Source organism: Anguilla rostrata, chromosome 2 (genome assembly GCF_018555375.3).
Source record: "Anguilla rostrata isolate EN2019 chromosome 2, ASM1855537v3, whole genome shotgun sequence".
In the NCBI taxonomy this organism is placed as follows: Eukaryota; Metazoa; Chordata; class Actinopteri; order Anguilliformes; family Anguillidae; genus Anguilla; species Anguilla rostrata.
Genome location: NC_057934.1, coordinates 18,216,353 through 18,238,852, shown reverse-complemented (window position 1 = coordinate 18,238,852; position 22,500 = coordinate 18,216,353). Strand labels below are relative to the sequence as shown.

Below are 22,500 nucleotides of genomic sequence, written 5' to 3'. Positions count from 1 at the left end.
CACACACACACACAACCACGTGAGCACAGGCCCACCAGCCAAATAAAAAGGACGGGAAGGCCGCAAATCAACCCTCGCCCCTTGTTGCTGCCATTACCACCGTTACCCACAGCTTTATGAGGAGCAGAACAAGGGTGAAACACAAGCTGCCCATAAAAGGGACACACAAATTCACTCTCTCTCACACACACACACACACACACACACGCACACACACACACACACGCATACGCACACGCACACACACACGCACACGCACACACATGCACACAAACCACCCAGAGACGCCCGTCTCCCGCCTCATAAATCCACATCAGGGGGGAACAACAGAGGCAGGGAGCAGCGGAGAGCGATGGGCCGGCAGCCTTCAAGCAGCCCCGCAGGCCCATTCTCTCCGCGTTAGCCGCTAACTGCCCTCGCCATTAACCCCGTAAGGCGCGAGATCACAAATATGCGATGAGGACGTTCTTCACTGAGCGTTCTAATGCTGATGTAACGGTCACTACTGGTAATTGAAAGCAATTGGGAGTTCCAGAACACAGGATTCAAAGGGTTAAAGGGTCCGCCGCACTTTGTTTTGGGAAGTTTTCAAAAGACACAGCAGCCACTTTTGAGGGTTTGAGCAAAGTCCCCTGCCATTAAAGGGTCCTAGTTCATTGCAGTGCATTGTGGGAAGAGACCAAAACAGACAGCAGCCACTTTTGAGGGTTTGAGCAAAGTCCCCGGCTATTAAAGGGTCCTGGTTCACTGCAGTGCATTGTAGGAAGTGGGTAGAAAACAGACAGCAGCCAATTTTGAGGGTTTATGAGAAGTTCCCTGCCATTAAATGGTCCTGGTTTTCTGCAGTGCATTGTGGGAAGTGGACAAAACAGACAGCAGCAGTTTTTTAGGGTTCAACCAAAGGTCCTGATCTTGTAACACACTGAGGGCCCCTTTTCCAAACGGCTAACGGCTAACATGCACAGTCCATGCCGGTCAGTCATTGAGGGACACGTGAAAGCCACAAATGGAGGAGCCTGGCAGCTGTGTTTATGTGGACATGAACCCACAACAGAGACAGCCTGGAATAGCAGCTGCTGCAGAGCCCTGCATGGGTCCCCCAAGACCTCTGACAGACGTCACCAGACCACCAGCAATCAGCAACCGCTCTCAAGCAGCTCCTGTAACAGGGCACAGTTACACAAACCTGACCCCCCATTCTCAAACGTCCCAGCGTACTAGCGTACGAAAGTGTGTGTGTGCGTGCGTGCATGCATGGCAGTGTGTGTGTGTGTGTGCGTGTGTGTGTGTGTGTGTGTGCGTGTGTGTATGTGTGTGCTTGTGTGTGTGTGTATGTGTGTGTGAAGAAGGTCGTGACAAATGAGCCCATAGTAACCAGAGTCCCCTCTGACCAAGATGGATACTGGCCCTGACCTTTGACCCCTCCCCTCTGCTGCTTCTCCGTCACGCTCGCCGCCCTGGGCTTCAGAACGCCCGTGTGCTGACAGCCTGCCGGGAGAAACGGCCTCACAGAAACAACACCGGGACATTACACCAACAAACCTGACAAACAGCACCCCAGATCAGACTATCAGATGCCCCTGTGTATACGTTAATGTTCAGTTTCACACCACACGATTCACTCTCAATGAATCCATATGGAGTGGAATGGCCAATCAGCTGTCTCTATTTTTGTCCTCCGGAAACGATTCGGTCACAGCGAGTGCGTGTCCGTGCATGAGGGCGTGGGAAATGCAGCTCATACGGAGCGGTGCGACCGATCTCTATTTCGGTCCTCTGTCTGTGCCACTGTTCACACAAAGTTACCGTCATTCACTTCTCAGCTCCGATCAGGACAGTTTCCTATTTCATTTTTCAACATCAGACTCGTGAATCTGGGACTTTAAACTCTTGAACTGATAAACAAAGAAAAAAAGACAAAAATATTTGACTTTCTTTGATTAGGCTACTTGAACCAATAATACTTAACACCCCTTCCATCCATCGGGAGAAAGGCAGGAACCGGACAGGTCCTCAATCATTTGCAGGGCCCACACACACATTCCTACCCCAAGGATGATTTAAACTGTCCTGTTAACCTAACCTGTACGCCTTCGGACTGTGAGAGGAAGCCCTTGCGGACGAGGAGGGGGGACATGCGAACCCCACACGGCTGGGATTCGAACTCAGGACCTTTGTGATGCGAGATGATACTGCTACTAACTACACCAACAACCGCACCCCCAATAATAACTCAAAATCAATACTAACTGACTGACCATACTTTTTAAAAAACTATAACCCTCAATCAACCAGTTCAATTGTTGGTAAACGGACAATTAGGGCCCAAAGTTTTTTAGTGAGATAAATAAATGTGGTCTACTGCTCGCCTGAGCAGATCTTTAAAGCGTTAAGGGCTGTGGGGTGGTGCAGCCAGCTGAAACAATACCCCCCAGAGGCAAAATCCAGGTTACGAAAGTACAAATCCTCCCCAGTAATTTGTTCCAGTCACCTGAATTAGCACCATTCTTCAGCCAAGAGATAGAACTCATTAGTGAAACAACTCACATTAGTGAGTTCATGGGCGGAAGAAACACAAGGCAGGACTTTTACTTTCTCACCCCAGGACTTTCCACCTCTGCACTAGTCCCTGATGCGGTGATGTGCCCTTATACCTAGAACTGAATCCTAACTGTGGGTAGCGCTGGTACTATGACCTGGAGCCTCACGGGCAGCTTCATAACTGACCATGGCCAAAGGATAGACTATTTCAGTCAGCGGAGTTTGCACTGACTTTGCAATGCCCTCAAGAGTGACTGCTCTATTGTACTGGGTGCCCGCAGTCCGGCTGCACTGACTGCATGAGAACACAGTGCCCCGGCTCACTGGCTGCGCAGCCCAGCCACCGGGCCGTGTAGCGGGAAAGAAGCAGCGGCCAGCGGTGCGCAACTCGGAAGAGAACGGCACAGCCTCCCGTCATGACAGTTGGCCATTCCAAAAATGGGAAAAACAGACACAAACCAACCACTCGGTTCAAAATAAAGCTTGAGGACTGGTCCTGTCAGTCCTGGGTCAATAACAGAAAAGAAAAAAACACGCCCAGAGAGCCTGACGAGGTCTGTTCTCCCTCTCATAGCGTATCACAGTGAACTTGCCGTTTCAGACCCAACTACCATGAAACAAGTAACCCAGGTTTGGCATCCACTTGTTCACGAGAGAAAGAAAATGCTCTTTTGACTGATAAAACATTCGGAAACTGCAGTCACTTACTGCCACAGCAGACAGCCAGTGAAGCTGATGTTGTTGTTTTTTTAACTGATGTGACCCAGTTCACTGGCTGAATGTTTACAGGCAATTACGGTTAAGCACTGTACACAAGTACAAAAATAGAAATCATCACAAAGGGACTCAAACAGCTCTCCGCGACTGTGTCCTCTCCCCGCACTTTCGGTCCTAATGAACATGTTCAAGCTTGGGTGCACTTCCTGTTGTAGCTACAACACTTCTGGGAAGTTTTACCTCCAAAAACAAGAAGAAATATACAGAAACTATAAACCTTTCTGTCTTCCTGTATAAACACAACCCAGACAGTGGTATCCACACCACCGGGACCTCCTGCATAGGAGTGAATGGGCAAAGTGGATGAGCCACCCAGCTTGGCATTGAACGTGGGGTACACCCCAGCCGAAATTCTTCGGTTGTCCTTTTCCATTGTCCCGTCCCAGGCAGGGCTACAGGACTTTTATGACTTTTAATGACTGACCCACCAAAAAGACACTACCCCTGTCTCACCTCTGGCTGGAACCCTGTCTTCAGCTCCTGGAGACCGGGGGGGTGTAAGGGGCGCGGGGCAGCCACACATCCCAGGACGTCAGCACGCTCTGCGGGTCCCCTCCACCATGCTGCGGTGCTGCTGCAGAGACACACACCCACACACAGTGCACAGGTTACGCAAAGCATGCTGGGAATCCTCATGAAAACGTGACTGTCACAACATGCATACTCTCAGTCACTCACTCTCACTGAGACACAAGTAGACACTCACACACAGTACATACACACTCACTCACTCACTCACACTGAGACACAAGCACACAATCTCACACAGCACATACACACTCACTCACTCACTCACACTGACACACAAGCACACACTCACACACATACACACTCACACTGAGACATAAGCACACTCACACACATATACACGCACTCACTCACTCACACTGAGACATAAGCACACTCACACACAGCACACATACACACACTCACTCAACTCACTCACACTGAGACATAAGCACACACTCACACAGCACATACGCACTCACTCACTGACTCTCAATCTAGCACACTTAGGCAGAGAGGCACACGCAGACAGAGCCATGCAATGTTTACAAAAGGGTAAATGAGGGAAATGTCTTTCCTTTTGTTTATAGTGGAAAAGCGTAGGACGCAAAGCATTTGCAGTTCCTTTAAGGCCCACAGGCTACACTCTTTAACGCAGAGCCGCGTGAAATAACTGGCATGACGCACACTGGTGTGTGCGGGAGTGAGTACTGAGCCCTTGAGGCCCCTTATCAAATGGCAGCGGTGTGATGGGCGGCGTGCCTGTCTACATCAGCATACACAGCCCCTGGATGTCTTCCACAACCAACTCAACATGATAAACAGCCTAACAGAGTTCAACAAAAACAGTAAGCGCTAACAAAAAAATACCACAGAACAAGCCTTTTACGACATGATTTTTTATTTTTTTTTGCTAGGAGGGGAGGGGGGGTTGGGGTTGTTATTCTGTTGGAACAACATGCACCATCGCCAAGGTCACCCAGGGTGGCTCGTGAACTTCTCACGGCTCCCAAACTGAAGCCAGCGAGCAGCGATTCATCTCTTCCGTTTTCTCACAGGTCTTGAGGCAAATACTTTTATGGTGATAATCACATGACTATAACTGCATCTCCAGAACTTACTGTGTTTGCTTACCATACAAAATGCACTTCAGTAAGACACATCAGCTAAAGTAGCTGCTAAATAATTAAAGTGTCAATAATCATACCAGAATTGTGCCCGATAAATATGTTGGTCACTACTGAAATATTCCTCAAACCGGTAGGGTAGAGGACAGCAAGCAGCACTATGGAAGCCAAACAAAATGGCTTCCAAGCAGCCTCGCAGGCTAGGCCCTGCAGCCATGTTGGTTTCAGCCAAGGCTACTCTAATGTAATTAGCCCGGACTATGACCGGGGGGGGTGGGGCTGAGGCTGTTAGCTTCATCCCCCTGGGTAGGATTGGTTTAAGTAGGCCAGGTTTCCTAGGGTTAGCGACACGCTAGCTTCACCCAGCAACGTGCCCGGCGCTCACGGGCTACCAGCTCTCCCCCAGATCTGCAGCGCTTCTCCCGCAGTGCGCCCTGCAGCCCGCAGCCTGTAAGAATCTCACAGGCCGGTGGGCGGAGCAAGCGGGCGGAGCGCGAGCGCTTCAGATGCAGCTCTGTTTGGACAGGTGCTGGTCGACCCGGAGCAGCAAGACTAGTGCCAGTTTAGAGAAAAATAAATCAATTCCAGCCGGCTGATCGCGCGGAAAGGAGCAAAACGCACGGTGCCAGCAGCAGCAGGCACCATCGATTACACTGGCGTGCCAATTCATTTTCAAAGCGAATGAAAAGAAGAAAAAAAATCACTTGTTGGTGAATGAGGCATATTAGCACCTGGCTATGAGGTAAAGAGGAAAGGAAAGATTTCTCCTGCCAACCTAAACCCTCCCCCCCTTCCCCTCCCCTCCCCTCCCCTCCCCGCTCCACCTCAGTCCCCCCGCCGTCCTCTCCTACGCCATCCTGGAGAAGAGCGGGGGAAAAAAGTTTCCAGGAAAAATAAAACTCTTTTGTCGCCATGGTTTTCAGTGAATCAGACCTGACTTAAAACAGACCACAGGCATTCCTCAGGCTGTGTGCACTTTATATTCAACATGGAGAGAAAGAGAGAGAGAGAGAGAGAGAGAGAGAGGAGAGGAGAGGAGAGGACACTGCCATCCTCTGGAGGAATGAGTACAATGCAACGTATGACATTATCAACAACGAAAAGGGGATTTCCATTTTGTGTTTTGATTCAAAAAGATTCCGAATTCTCCGAATTTTAAAGCTCAGTGGTTCCGTGTTTTTCTTTTCTTGGGAATTTCCAGTTAGATCAGTATAGATCAGGTATGGAAATGTTAGACAGCACAGACTGGCAGGAAAAAGGAAAACTGAGCAAAATTCATCTGTGATGGACAGGTGCCCAATAGTGTGGGCTAACCTACATCACATGCAACCCCACAAAGGGGCCATTCAAAGCACAGCAGATGACTCACACAGGTCACACCATTTCCCATAGCATTAACATAATATAATAATGTGCTGTACGCAGATGCAAAAGCAAGGCCGTCAGTGTTTACGGGAGCGAGTTGGACGTGATGTCATCGGTTTGGGGCCTTCAGAGATGCCACCATCTCTCCTAAGAGCTTTTCCACCGCATGGTACCTGCCCAACTCGACTCGACTCTACTTGACTTTTTTGGTTTTCCATCGGGCAAAAGTTGTGGATAGTACCTGGTACCTTTTTTTGGTATCACCTCCGTCGAGGTTCCAAGCAAGCTGAGGCGATACCAACAGGTGACGTGAAAACACTGCAGACCACTGATTGGTCAGAGAGAATCGTCACTAGAATCATTGCCTTTGAGCAACCAGAGTCGTCTCGTTGTCTGAGCTGATGTAGGATTTCCCAAATTCTGCTGTCTTCTTCAGCAGTCTTTTGTCTTGCTGCCTTCAGCCTCTTCTGAAACAAAATGTGTCTCCTTGCTGTGACAAACAGCCACATACCGAGAATCAAGAACACCATCGCTTCGATATCCTCCATTTTTCCTGTGTGTGTCGCGTTGAAGATGACGTCACGGCAGTCGCTATAATGACCAGCTACATTGACGGGGGTACTATCTGCAGTGGAAAACAAAGTACCTGGTACCAAAAGCCAGTAGAGTCGAGTAGAGTCGAGTCGAGTTGAGCCAGTACCATGCGGTGGAAAAGCGGCTGAGCAGACCTCGACTGGCCGCCACACCACACGAGCGGGACAGAAGAAGCCCCCACCTCTCCGCACTTTCCAGTCGCCCTGAGCTCTGGCCCCTCCCCTCGCCCCTTCGCAGTCGCAGAACGCGCTGGCCTTCCTTACCGAGTAATTCAATTACGCTCACATCTGCGGAACCAAATGAGGTCACATCCACGCATGTCACACTCAAAGTTCAAAAACGGCAACTCTCCCCCCTACCCCCCTCTTCTCCCTGGCCCAAAAGGCTTGGTCAGGCCCGTACTGGCCCGTACCAACACAGGCCAGGCTGGGACGTCTCCTGCTGATGGGAGTGTGGGAGTCCGGGAGTATTCAGTCTCCCACCCCTCCCCCTTCCCCCCAAAATCCCTCATGCCCACACAGGCAGCTCCTACAGAAATCAATCAGGGCCTGAGCTGCAGAAACCTGACACAAGCCAGCCCATTGATCTGCCCATGTGCTGTCTGGCTATATCGGGGTTTAGCGTCAGCGGCGTCGCGTCGTCCTGTGGCCCCCCCCCGTCTTAAATCTCGCCATTTTGCTTTTTTTTCTGGGCTTTTAGGCGACACAAAAATGTTGTCTCTGAAGTCTCGTTGAAAACGGTCCTTCCCAGACAGAAGGGTGATGGAGCAGTTCTGGCTGAATCAACACAAGGCAAGCAGCAAGAGCTCGTTTGTCACGTCCCATCAGGCCCCTCCCCCGCACGCCCTCCCTGATGGACGCTGGGTAAAATTTCATCGACTTTTTTTGCATCAGCTTTCAGAAAAGAGCATTAGGCTCTGTAACAGGGCAATAATGCACCAGCGCGATGATGTCATGGTCAAGCCTAGATGCTCAGTGGCACCACCTTGTGGAGGACTTCATAAATGCCTAATCTGAGAATTACATATAATATTCTACCTCAGAGCTATTAATCCCTTCTGATTTGTCCAGTGTTTCTATTTAATCCCCTGCTTTTCTTTCCTCCCAATTTGGATTAGCCAGTTATAGCCTATTCGTAGTCTACCAGGTTAGGGCTGAGTATCGTAAGTGCACATGTAACACTCCGGATATACATAAAATGTTGACGTAACCATGGTAAATGAGACAATATAAACCTCCAACAGTATTCAGTTTAACCCACTGCATGGTAAAATTCAATAAATTGGCTACATGAGCCAACAGCTTTGTCATAAAATATTATTTAGAAAAGACATCTGGCCTACATTTTGTCACATAAAATGTTTCAGCCATCACCCCAAACTTTGGCGATGCACTTGAGATACAGAACAACTGTCTCCAAAGGAGAACACTACTTTTCTTGCTCTAATTTGCTAAAAATAAAAATAGGTAGAGTACTGGTACATTTTGGATCGAACTTTGGAAGGAGACATTTGCAAATGTACTGGAGAGCAAAACGTGGCCAAACCAGACAGTTTTGATTATTGTACCACAGCGATAACGACTGTTGGGCAGCGCGACATCGCAGAGATGTTCAGGCACGTGTGTTCAGCGAAGGCAAAGTAAGGCAGCCTTCGCCGTGTCATCGGACTGGTTTCAGCACGTTCATTTCAGTGCTCAGAGAACATTAACACATGCGTACCAGCTGACAAAAATGCCTTGGGAAAAGCTCATAATTTCTCAGCCGTTTGGGGGCGTGTGCTGCCATGCGCCTTCCAAAGCACATACCTCACTGCACTACAGTTACTGCTATTTATATGACCAACGTAGTGGAAGTGTTGTGTGACAAACAATGACAGCATGCAGGGACTGTATTGTGAAAATAGAAGTTATTAAACAATGTTTTGCTGGATTTTGCAAGGGTAGAAAGTTCCAACTGCCAATACTGTATTAATAACATGTGTATATGAACAATATCAAATAGTCCAACTTGGCAATATGATGATATATTTATAATCCACATATGTCTTAGTCCTGTCCTCTGAGCTGCTTACTAGTGCCCAGACCGGGTCATCTCTGTGGTCCACGGTCGAAACAACCGAATTCTGCACCCCAGGCTGAACAGGAAGTGTGCAGCACAGCAGCCCTGGTGCCGGTACAGAGCACAGGTTTATACACCGGCTGCCTTCGTGTCCACAGTCTTTGAAAGGCGGGGGGAGGAAATGGCACAGTGCAGTCAATGGCGGTTTTCTTATATGTGTCTAAAGCAGGCAAGTCACACAACTGTACTGTACGGTGTAGGTGACAGGACGATGTAATCAAAAACACTGGCGAAAGCTGGCACACATCGCTACTTCGATTCTCGACAAGTGATAATCTTCACAGAACAAGAGGAAATAAGTGATGCGAAACCAATTCATCTTCGCGACAACCTAGCTCACATAAGTGGCACTTGGGTCTTATTGGAGAAGCCACTTTTTTCTGAGACATGCTGCTTCATAGTCTACTGGCAACCGACTTTTATTCTATATCTTCAAGTGCCAACATTGTGATTTCATTTTTAGAGCTATAGCCCAGTCCTAGTATGGTGTACACCATACATAACCTGTCTGCTCACTTTAAAATGACCTTTTTGTCTCCTTGGTGATCATAATCAGTGTTATAGCACACACTGTGCACTATTGCTGTTTACACCAGACAAGATTTTTATGATAGTTGTCTTTTCTCTCTGTACACTTGAGAGGTCTTTGGGAGACTACAGATCTTGCAGGGTTTGAAAGAGTAAGAATTACTTGGGGGACGTTTAATCCCCGACTAACGGCATAAAAAAGTGTGACAGCTGCACTTAGACGATGCGGGGAAAGCGCAGCATAGACAGAATATTTGCATAATTCATCCCTATTAAATCTCTACAGATTCTCGAGTTTCCATCTTAGGAGAAGGCTATTCATAGCGTTACACAACAGAGAGAGAGAAAGTGAGAGGGAGCAAGAAAGAGAGAGAGAGAGAGAGAGAGAGCCTATGAGACAGTAGATATAGTAAACAAAAACATCATGCTAATGTCATATATTTGTCACATTATTTAGCGTAATAATGGCCAGCTACAATGTGCTGTGAATACAAAATGTAGGCTAGTCTTTTAAAATGCATAATTATGTGATAATAAGCAGCTCCGTCTTGCCGTAGCTGAGCCGCCCCAGTTTCCGCCTCTGTTTTCATTGTGTAAGCGCGCATGCATAAAACATGACCCGCAGCATCAGTCACCGACTTTTACGTACGGAGGATTTCACTCACAGAACAAAGAAACGGCCGAGTTTAGTGAAACTAAGGCGGGCGGGTTCCTCAGCCCTACAGGCCCCTCACACAAACAGCCCACGCGGCATGACGGAGTGCTAAACGAACAGAAGCCTAGCATATGACTGAGAACAAACACCACCACTAAGGCACACTTGTATATGAGATAATGCACTAACTCGAAAATTACTGAAAAATATTGCTGTATTTAGGTCGGCATTAACATGTAAACAATACTTCATGAAACAGAGATCCCTTCGGGAAAAGAAAAACTAGATTAGTAGGCTATAGGTTTCTGTGTTAACTGAGCGTGTGTGTGTGTGTGTAAGAAAGAGAGAGAGAACGAGAGTGTGTTGTGTAACATACAAGCAGCACACAGGAGTAAAGACAGAGGCAAAAGTACTCCAGTTCTCTTCAGCTCAACAACAGAATGTGCCATGGGAGTAGGTGTAGTTCACCTCCCCAACACTAGAGCGCACTATACTATAAACAGTGGCAGGAGGCGCCGCCTTAGCTCTCCGAGTGCTGGCACAACATAAACTGACTGAGAACACCATGGGACCTGACTCAGGGGTGACGTTCTTGCCCTAACACTCACACTCCTTTTAGCGATACATGACAAATACATGACTATGACACCAGCCATCTAGTCCAATCTACATTCTGAAGATCAGAGGCGGTCCCTTTTCTCCAGATCAGACGGACTACGCAGTAAAAAGAGAGGAAAAGCAACATCTCTCAATGAGCTGCATCCTGACCATGTCCTCTACACCATACCACCACTATTTTCCTGTATATCCTCCACATAGTCTTCAAATATAGTACTACTATAACCGAACCCTTAAAACAGCAGTCAAAATCCCTCATATTTTAAAAAGAAAAAATGTATTAGTATTTACCAACAAATCTTCATAGGATTGTACTCTTTGGTAAACAATATGTTTCTCTGCAAATCCTCAGGAGTCAGCAGGACGGTTTCAACCCTCCCCGGCCTCTGCGGAGTTAAAGTGTTTCTGATGAAGTATATGACCCAGGTCTGTCCCGAGCTGCCGTCCTGTTCACGCTACGCTAGCCTGCATCACATGCGTTCGCACGACGGGAGTGTGAACAATCGTACGTCGCTACGAATCCCGCCCAGGCGCTCAGTTCAGCTGCGTTTTCTCTGAGGGCTGTTCCGCGGGGTTGCAGAGTCTCAGTGCGAGAGGGACTCGCTTTCCTTCATTCCTTCTTTCTTTCCTTCTTTCTTTCTTTTCTTTTTCTGTTTCTCCTTTTCTCTCGTACAATTAAATTAACCTTCACTGTGATATAATTCCTGCTACAAGCCCACTAACAGCTTTTACTCTGGCATAATTACAGTTACAGCCCATGCTAACACATTTTACAGGGAGATAATTGCTGCTACAGCCTTGCCAACAACTTTAACTGACGATGGTTATCAGCATGGCAGCAGAATTGATGCCACGGTCCAAAAAAGCTTGCTTGCATTCACTTGTATGTATGTGTGTGTATGTATCTGAATGTGTGTGCATGTGTGTGTGTACAAACATTCATGTGTGTGTGTATGTGTGTGTGGGTGTGTGTATGTGCATGTGAGCACACACATCTGTGCATATGCATATTTTTTTACGTGTGTGTGCATGCATGTGTGTGTGTGTGTACATGCATGTACGTATGTGCGTAGATGCATGTTTTTACGTGTGTGTGTCTGTGAATGTGTGTGTATGTGGGCTAAATTTCTCGAAAGCCAAGAGGAACCACAGGTCACACGAATCATCGCTGACTGAGAGCTGTCAGAGGAAGACAGAGCTCATGTCATTTCTCTTCCCTCCAAACTCTTCAGCACAGACGAGATTAAACCCTGTAATCTGGAGCAGGAGGAGCAGCAGTAAACCCTGGGATTGGTGAACGTCCCGCGGGCCAATCGACCCCGAGGACGGGACGGCGGCCCTGGCTCCAGATTACACCGCACCAATGAGCGCGCCACACCCGGAGGACGCCGCCAGGGATTAGAGCGCCCCGCCGTCGACAACAAAAAAAAAACCACACACACACACACACAACAAACTGCTTCCTGTTCTACGAAGATCTGGGTCATTATTTAAAGGTACAGGGAACAGGAGAATACCTGTGAAGCCGGGCGTGTTATGACCGTAATAACGGCGGATGCTGAAGACCGTGATGAATGAAGGCTATGTGTGCCAGGGGTCCCGACGGGGGGGGGGACGGACCGCTTTAGGAAAAACGTCCGCGGCCCACTTTCTGTCCTTCACACCGCGCCCCGCCGTACCGCTCTTTTCATGGGCCCGGCGTGGTGGAGCGCACCCACGCGGTAAAACGCTCAGCGTTAAATCAGCTCTTACAGAGCACGTACGGTCCCAACTGGACTCCTACGTATTCTGCTGGAGCTTAATTAAAGGCATACTGTGCAGGATTTTTGTATTGAAAATATTTCAATACATAACCATGCTAAGGCTTACCTACCATGCACTGGCAGTCTCTGTCTTTACACTTCCGCTGAATTTGTGCACCTTTATCTGTGCGGGGAGGGGTGGGTGTGGGTGCAGACCAAGTTCACAAAGAAGTCCAGATACAGCCAAGAAAGTAAACAAGCCGGCAGGGGCGCGTTCACGAATTAGAGTTAACCTTGGAACTGCTTTTCCTCAGTGGCGTCAGCTGAAGTTCACCAAGGGGATGAAAAGCGACGTGGAGCTGGCTTGTTTTCTGTTGGACCTGTAAGTAACGTTACCGGCAGTTTGAAGCTGGTGACAAAAATTACTTTAGCGAGGGTCTGAAATTTTCAAATTTAAAGTTCCAGCGATAACACCACTATTACGTTCAACATAATTGAATTAATTAAGCCATAATAGAATCTGCCTTCTTATTGTCACTCACAGCTGCTCATTTCATTGTACTAACGTTACCTCTAGCTATCCAGCTAGCTACATTAGGTGGGGTAACTTACTCGGTGTGAGTGGGTGCGGTCGAAGATGGAGGAGGACGAGACTTCTCCGATTGTAAACACAGGCTATGAAATCCTGCGTAGTATGCCTTCACCACTGGACATTCTGCTGTGCAGAAGGGCTTGCGTCAAGTCTCCTCTAAGCCGTCCTGAATGAACCTCCCCTCTGTCACAGCCGCTCCAGCTAAAGCCTCACAGGTGACATCAATTCAGCGCCCAGCCGACCAGAGCCAGCCGCGGCATTACTACGGATCTGCATGACGCGCAGGTCAAGACAAGGGCCTGGTGCCCTTCACGTCTCCTGTCCGGCAGACTGGAGTATTTTAGGGGGAAAGCCTGCCCGCACGTGGGCCTTCAGGACCCACCGGTCCTGATACAGGAACCCACCTCCACCCCCGCATGGAGGCAGGTTGAGAGCAGGTGCGGTGGAATTAGAACGCTTTTCCGAGAGGTGATAATTTCACAGAAGTGAGATCATGTGCTCTGAGAAACTGTGTCAGCGTGGTGCCGGTTCCCCTTTATGTGTGTCGACACCCCAGAGAGGGCGTGGGCGGTGCCCCGGTCTGGAGATTTCGCTCCGAGAGGTGGGGCCGTCGTGGCTGAGATTGGGGGAGGGGCTAAAGAGCTCTAATGAGGTCACCGGCAAAGGAGGTCGGCATCAAGTCCCCACCGTGATGCCGTAGAAAGTGGTGGGAGAGGTTAATGGATGATAAATGGCTTCCTTAAATTGTACGACCACGCTGACCATTCTGGTAGCCTGTGGGTCACTATGGAAACAACAGAGACATGCTTTTTTTTACATATCTGCATGCAAAGCTTTGCATCAAGAAGAGGCCAAAGCATTAAATATTTCGGAACACATGTACAGTTAGAAAGACAGTGCCACTCTTTCCATCTAAAGGTAGCCTTGCGTTACAAACCCATGGCATCAATTACAAAAAAATCTAAAAATACATCGCAGCCCACACAACAAATCTGAAACTGATTAAGAGATTGAAACAGGCATGAGCACACAGAGTACACACCAATTGGGTCTGCACGCAGTTAACAATCCAAAATACGCACATTCCTCCAGTTTAGTGGGTGTGCATTTAATGAGCCACTTATAAGGAACATCGCAGGAAAACAATCCTGGAACGCTGTTCCGATACTCTGGATAAAGAAATAAATTCCATTGGGGATGGTCATTCACCTTCATATTATTTGGAAAGTTAGAAACTTCCAACATATCTGCTATTTTAACAGTTATATTTGCAATATTTTTAATGTGACTCTGACAAATATCTCTGTAATGATTTTGCAAGAATGAAGGATAAACTGCCGGTAAGGCCCCTCATTTACGGAAAGCCCGCCTCCCAGAGGAAGCCAGCACTTGCGGGCACATCGTAAACACCCGCCCACACACCCCAGCGAACAGACCCATGCGATCGCTCCACTGAGCGAAGAGGACGGGTGTGGGAGCCGGGAAATGGCTGGGGGGCTGAGGGGTTTGGGGTCTGAGGTTTTGAGTTCTCCGATTCCTCTGATTACTGTAATCGTCTACCACATCCCCCCCCCCCTGCTGTGATGGCTGCGACTGCAGCTCTCCTGTGTCCCACCGCTCCACAGAAAAATCAAACATTGATGATGTCGTCAGTGTGGGCAGGTTGTGATCCCGTGGGGGTGGGTGGTTCTGGGAAAGAAAAACTCTTAAGTGGGCAGTCTAGAAGATAAGCACGTGAGACGTGGTCTTCACTGAAGCCCATGTTGTCTTCTAGGATTCTTCTGTTCTTCTTGTGATCTCCACCGGTTCTCTTGAATTAGGCCTACCAGATGGTCAGTACTGTACTCTTAAAACGGCCACATATGTCTTAACCACTGAAGCAAAAACAACGTTTAAACAAATTTACTAAACAATTTATGCAGTACATCTTATAAGCATCCATGAAGCAGCGGTGGCCAAGGTCTCCTTTCAACAAGCATTAAAGTTTCTTCAGGATTTTTTTGGGGGGGACACTAACAGCACCACCCAATACAACGTGATAGTTTTGAGGGGACCAATTGATGCTTTCCCAATGTTGGGGGGCACATGTGCCCCCTGTCTACCCCAGGATCTACGTCCATGGCTGTGACCTTAGAAAAGTATTTTTTTTATCTGTTCATAAACAGTAACAGGAGCAAAAATTCCTGGTCCCCACCGGACCCTCCAAGAGTAAGCAAAGAGAACAAAAGGAACACGGGGGCTGACCATCTGGTTACAACAGATAATCTGTGATCCCACCCAGACTCCACATCTTCTGAGATGAGACTAATTACTGCCGAAGGCAATCAGCTTTAATTACTGCGTGCAGTGCAGTGCAGTAATTAAGAGGCCGGGCCTTAAATCAAAACGTTTGGGGTTCAGTTCCCACAAGCAGCACGGCTCGCACCTCTAAGCAGTCCCATTAATTAAAACAAACTTCAGTTCATATTTTCACTTCAGTACATATCCAGCTGTGCTGTATGAATTACGCCACACATAAAAATGTAAACTGCGAAAGCTAGCTCCAGCTGTATAGCAGCATTTGCCAGGGAAATCTCTGAAAGGAGTTTCACGCTTAAAAATTCTCTTTTACGGAACTGAAGAGTGCAGAGTAGACACTCTTATTCGAAGAGATTCATGAGGATTATGGCAAACGACAAGTGCAAATAACTAAAAAGAACTATAATTTTCGTTTATACAGTGCCATAAAAGTGTAGCTCTTCTGATATAGGGGAGGAGTGGTCTATTGGTTCAGAGTCGGTCTGCACACCAGGAGCTCCATCTTAAAAATGTGGGCAGGATAGTGTGGGAGGGAGGTGGGGTTTAATCCGCCTCTGGGACTGAAGCCGGTCTGCAGCCTGGAGGGACGGGCAGTTGCGGATGGACCAGAGGAGCCCCTGGGCATTGCCATGAGTTTTGGGAGTTGACTCTGGACAGACAAGGGTCCCATCCCCTCCACCTCCTCCTCCTCCTCATCCTCTTCCTCACACCCAGCTCATTCTTCTCACTAATTCCTCTCAGCAAATGAGGAAAGAGCCACTGAAGGCTGCGCTGCTTTACCTCACGTCATATCTGCACACGGCACTCACCGTACACGGGTGTGAACTGGGGGAGGGGGAGGGAATTAAGAGTTGCACAAGGTGTGCCGTTCCGTGTGTTTCTTAACTCAAACACACCCAGGGAAGGGCGAGGGTGAGGGCAAGGGAGAGGGAGAAGGAGATAGGAGAAGGAGAGGGGGAGGCGGAGGGAGGGGCGGTACGCCCTGCCAGCTCCTGCCCGCCCGCCCCTCCACCCCTCCGCCGTGGCGCCGCGGCTGCTCTGCTGTGGAGTGCACGGGAAACCTCTCCAGACTAATTACTTCAAAGCCAGCACTCCTCAGCGTGAGCGCGTTACATAACCGCTACGCGCTCGCTCCCCCCACACTGCGCTCCGAGCTGCATCCCTCTCGCTCCGGCCAACCATGATGCTAACGCACACGCGCACGCTCACACTCTCACACACACTCACACACACTCACATACTCTCACACACACATACAATCACACACTCTCACACACACACACTCACACACATTCACACACACACACTCACACACACTCACATACTCTCACACACACACACTCCACCTCTCACACCCACTCCACACATTCACACACACTCTCCCACACACACACACATTCACACACACTCTCACACACACACTCACACACATTCACACACACACTCTCACACACACACTCACACACTCTCACACACACACTCACGCACATTCACACACACTCACACACACACATACTCTCACACACACATACACTCACACACTCTCACACACACTCGCATACTCTCACACACACATACACTCACACACTCTCACACACACACTCTCACTCTCACCCTCACTTACACTCACACACTCTCACGCACACTCGCACACATTCACACACACACACACACTCACATACTCTCACACACACATACACTCACACACTCACACACTCTCACACACACACTCACTCACACACTCTCACACACACTCTCACATACACGAACACACACACACACATGCAGAGTAACACAAGAAAGTGTACGGGACCACAGACGCACAAACAGAATCACTCATTCACACTTAGAATCAGTTGTAGGGTCAGACAAACAAATGTACACACACAGGCAGAATCACACACACACACACACACACACACACACACGCGCGCACACCAACAGCATGTGCCCACAGGAAGGCACCGGACCTGAAGGAAGAAGACAGAGCTACGTGAGTTCCACACCAGCTGGCTATTTCCATTACTGCAGCGCAGTTACATAACCCCGACAGGATGAGGAGACGGAGAGGGCGCAAGAGCTGGGGCTACAGGAGCCGCAGACAAGAGGGGCCCACAAACAGCACAGACCAAATGGGGGGGGGGGGGGGGGGCAAAAGGGGGAGATGGTTTTGTGCTGATGACATACCCACAGCTGGGAACGTCCCAACCTGAATGCAAACAGCTGGTGCTGGAATGCAAGTCAGCGTAGAGAGAGAATGCACCAAGATGGAAGCAGAGCTGGGTGTCAAAACATTACCAGAACTCACTTGGACTCATCAGGACTCACTGGGACTCATCAGGACTCACTGGGACTCATCAGGACTCACTGGGACCCATCAGGACTCACTGAGACCCATCAGGACTCATTGAGACTCATCAGGACTCACTGAGATCCATCAGGACTCACTGAGACTCATCAGGACTCACTGGGACCCATCAGGACTCACTGAGACTCATCAGGACTCACTGGGACTCATCAGGACTCACTGGGACTCATCAGGACTCACTGAGACCCATCAGGACTCACTGAGACTCATCAGGACTCACTGAGACTCATCAGAACTCACTGGACTCTCGACTCCGGACACGGACTCATGGAACATCGGACTCACGAGCCCCCTGAAACACTGAACAGTACAGGCCCAGAAATCATTCATCAGGACTTACTGAAACCCTCAGGACTCAATGGGACTCACTACTGTGTCACACTCAGGTGGTTTATCCCATCAGCAAGCAGGTTTAAAAGGATACTAGGATTGACTGACCCATCTCTATCCATATCCATCGCTTCCTTTCCCTGCCTCTGTCATCTCTTCTTCCTCGCTCCATTCATCGCTCTCTCTCTCTCTCTCTCACACACACACTCTCTCTCCCTCTAAGCTGTAGAAAGCCAGTTTCACTGAAGCCAGTGTCCCAAAAACAGTATACATAAATTTACAACAAAGCAAGCAGACCAAAATGAAGACAGAAATAACTGAAATCACAGTGACAACAAGGGTGAGAGGTGGGCGGGGCGTTGGAGTGAAGGGGCAGTTACATAACCCAGGCTAATCTCTCCCTCTGCCCTGCAGACGGCGACCAGCACAGGGGGCTCCGCCCACGGGGCACAGCCAATTAAGCGCTGACGTCACCCGCCATCCTCCGCGCTCGTGAGTTTCAGGGGGAGTGTTTACCGCCAACACACTGGTTCACAGCGCTGGTATTGTATTGTCCTTGGCTGGAAGGCTGTGGAACAGACTGCAGGGATCAGAAAGGAATTAGAATGTAGCGGTGTCAGCTGGGAGAGACGAACGCTCAAGTGGGGACAGGAAGCCAGCGGAGACTTATCCCAGCTAGTCAGCAGCTTACGAGGGTCAACAGCTATCGTGCTAATGTTGACTGGATCAACCCACTCAAATGAGGAAGTGCTCCACATATTATCTTTTAAGGCCAACAAAACTGTATGATGTGTCTTCTGGGTTGTTTAATTACCAGCACAGGTATGCTACATGACGCTGGCTTGTGTGAAACTCGAAGCGGTGTGGACATCCGCAGTATCTGCAAGTTCAGCGTGAACCCACCTTAACCAGTCAGTGATTTCCAAAAACACACCAGAGGGTATCTGTATGTCCACTAGAGGGCAGGACTGAGCCAGCACCAGTTCACTTTGGAAGGATACAGCACACCCAAGTACTGATCTGGGGTCAGAAGACCCAGAGGCAGCACATACAGTAGCCCAGGCCATGTTCTCCCAAAGCCAGAATGCTACGCACAATAGAGACCCAGCTGTGCTCTGCTGTTCTGTCAGGACAGCACACCGCGTGCCCAGGTTCCATTACCGCCACGTGTCCTGAAGACCCAAATGGCCGCGGCAGCACACGCAAATCTGGGGCCGGGGGATTTGGGGGGGGCGGGGGGGGGGGGTTCCAGGGAGGTGCCGAGTATTGGAAAGCGAGCGAGGGCAGGGTGTAGGCTCTGGGGTCGTTAGGGTCGGGGTCTCCGTGGAACCGCAGAGGAGTCCCGGAGTAGGGCCCCCCGAGAAGACCCTGACTCCAGGACGGGAGAAGAGAGAGAGAGAGAGAGAGAGAGAGAAGAGAGGACAGAGAAAGAGACAGAGAGAGAGAGAGAGGGAGGAGGAGAGAGAAGAGAGAGAGAGAGAGAAGAGAGACAGAGGAAGAGAGAGAGAGAGAGAGAGAGAGAGAGACAGAGAGAAGAGAGAGAGAGAGAGAGAGAGAGACAGAGAGACAGAGAGAGAGAGAGAGAGAGAGAGAGAGAGACACAGAGACAGAGAGAGAGAGACAGAGAGAGAGAGAGAGAGAGAGACAGAGAGAGAGAGATGTTCGTGAGAAACGGGCCTTCTCTGTGTTTATAAAGTATCGCCGCTGTTACCGCTGCTGCTCCCGCTGCTGCGCAGGGCCCAGAGACAACATCTGCTAGCAATTACCGCCAAAACTGAGATCAATCTGACAGAGGCACGATTCGGAGCTCAGCGCACCCCAGCCACCCCGCTCTCCTCCGTGATTGAAGCCATCGGTCACTGCCAGACCAGCGAAGGGGCGGGAAGAGGGGGGGGGAGGGCGTTCATCTGTAAAACAAGAGCCAGAGGAGAATTCTTTCCTTTTGGAGTGGGGGGGGGGGGGGCGGGGGTTGATGGAAAGGTTACCCTCCGGCAGCCTCAGCCTCAAGGGCACTTGGAGTTGCTCTCTCCAAATCAATGCCAGAGCATTAAATGAATTGCTAAACTCGAAACCGAAAAAAGAACAAAAAACTGTCGGTGTGGCAGACAAGTGGGAACATAAGAATGATAAACTAAGGCGGTGATGGACAGAATATGCAAGCGGACGACCCCAACAGGAAGGCGGTCGAAAATGCTGAGAACGTACACCCGAAATCCATTCCCAGGGTTTTTGTGTTTGAGAGAACGGCTGCAGGTGTCCTTGAGCATACGCCGACGCCGAGAGTCGATCTTTCAGACAGCAGCGCACACAAGGCACTTGTAAATTAGTCTCAGTGTAAATCGGTTGCACCTCGCAGAATATAAATCTGTGCGACGGGTTTTAAAATATATACGGTGAGCTTTTGAGCAGCTCCTGCAGAGCCATGGCACGTGAAAGGCAAGCCTTCGGAGAGATTTATAAAAAGGACGGCGCGATATTAATATCAGCGCCTCTGCTCCGATTTCCAACTCCTGCAGACTTCCAGAGAAGAGGTCGGGAGCAGGGAAAGAGGGAGGGGGAGAGAAAGAGAAAGAAAAACAAGATTGGAGAGTCAGAGAGAGAGAGAGAGAGATAACTGAAATGAAAGCTGAAATAGAATAAATATGAAATAGAGAAGGATGTGTAAAACTACAATGAGAATAGGTTCATATTGTTAGACCAATTCACGTTACATGTTTACAACGTCATTTACAATACCAATAAGGCAATTTACACATGAATGAACCCAACTACGAGAAAGAGCACTGAGAATACACTGAGAGACCGGAGCAAGTGAAGGAGAGAGAAGGAGAACGAGTGAGAGGGGGAGGGGGGATCCAGGACGCACCAAGGCCATTTGGCCTGCCTGAACTGAAGCTGCCAGCCTGTGGGGGGGGGGCTGATGGAGGGGTGTCAAGGAAAGCAACAGAAGGACACATGGGGAGAGGCAGCCTTCTCAGCCCCTTCAGACAAACGTACCCCTGTGGGAGAGCAGGCGCACGGGCCGATGGCCAGTTTGGGCAGTTTGAGCAGTTTGACCCCAGTGCAGGCAGGGCCCGCTGGAGGGCCGTACCTCCTCCAGTGGCCTCCCTGTCCCTCTAAGGGCAGCCTAGCCCTGTGTGTGCCAGCCCGTGGTCAGCTGACCACCCCCCCAACCACCCCATACAGGCTAGTGCATGCGGGTAGAACTCTCTCTCTCTCACACACACACACACACACTGCTCTCCACAGCAGGAAGCCCAGGAGAACTCCTCCCCTACTGCAAGGAGCCTTAATTAAACAAATTACTGCGGGTGAGGAAGACATTTAAACTTTTTTCAGCTACTATTATTTTAATAATGACTGTAATAGAATGTTTCATTTTCTACAAGTCGCACAGGCACACACAGATGATCTCTCTCTCTCCCTTTCTTTCTCTCTCTTTCTCCCTCTCTCTTGCTCTCTCTCCCCCCCCCCCCCTCTCTCTCTCTCTCGGGAGCCACTGTCCTCTGCTCTCTGGACCTCTCCATCCACTAAAGGGGTCGGAGTGCATGTCGAACCATCGCCCTCCCCTTCAGTACACATTAGCCTGCTTTATGAAGCTGGTGGGAGCAGCCAGGGACGGTGTGGAGCTCACATGGCCCCCATCCTGTCAGCCTGACCCCGAAGCCGTCTCTCCGAGACAGAGAACAAAGCTCCTCACTGTCTGACCCGGCTCCTCCCTTCACTCCAAAACACCAGGGGTCAAAGGTCAAGCCGATTGCTGTCCGACACTGCCATGTTACTTTCATCCAGGTCCCTGGCCTAAGACTCTCTGTGTCTTGTGCTCACCTGTGTTTACAGACCAGTATCTGCACTTTAATTTGTCCGACAGTTACTCATTAGCCAATGTAAATGGTATCGCTGTCGAAAAAGACCTACATATTTACGTAGCAGCCGTAGCAATGCTCGCATTTCATTTCGGTGCTATTTCATAACCACAGGCCTTGAAATGTGAACAGCTCTTTTCCCCGAAACCCCTCCGCCCACACCCCCCACCCCCCACCCCCACCCCCCAACACCCTCACAGATAATGTGAGGCTAATGTGCAGCCAAAGCTGTTATCGGATGGCTGATGATCTCAAAAACGCAACCCCTGGTAATCTATTTTACGAGGACCCACAACGTTATATCGCTCCACTCATACTCCTCAAGTCAATTACACAAGGGGCAGAGCTCCACTTTGCAATTGATTTCTGAGCAATCAGACGGCTCTAATGTCCACACTGCTGACTCTGCTCGGATTCCATCACTTATTTAATTGCAAGATCTACTGACTGCACGAGCGTCCCTCCGCAGATTCG

General features: G+C 49.4%; 1 protein-coding gene across 3 annotated transcripts in view; it reads right to left on the bottom strand.

Moving 5' to 3' along the window:
* Window positions 1–22,500, bottom strand: part of lzts2a (leucine zipper, putative tumor suppressor 2a) — a 53,324-nt gene that overhangs the window by 20,369 nt on the left and 10,455 nt on the right. For 2 of the 3 annotated variants that reach the window (XM_064320951.1, XM_064320952.1), the window contains exon 2: window positions 3,772–3,892. The gene's annotated coding sequence lies outside the window, so the exon portion shown is untranslated. Of the gene's footprint in view, window positions 1–3,771; window positions 3,893–13,184; window positions 13,483–22,500 lie in introns of those variants that run through there. The other variant, XM_064320953.1, reaches the window with a different exon arrangement.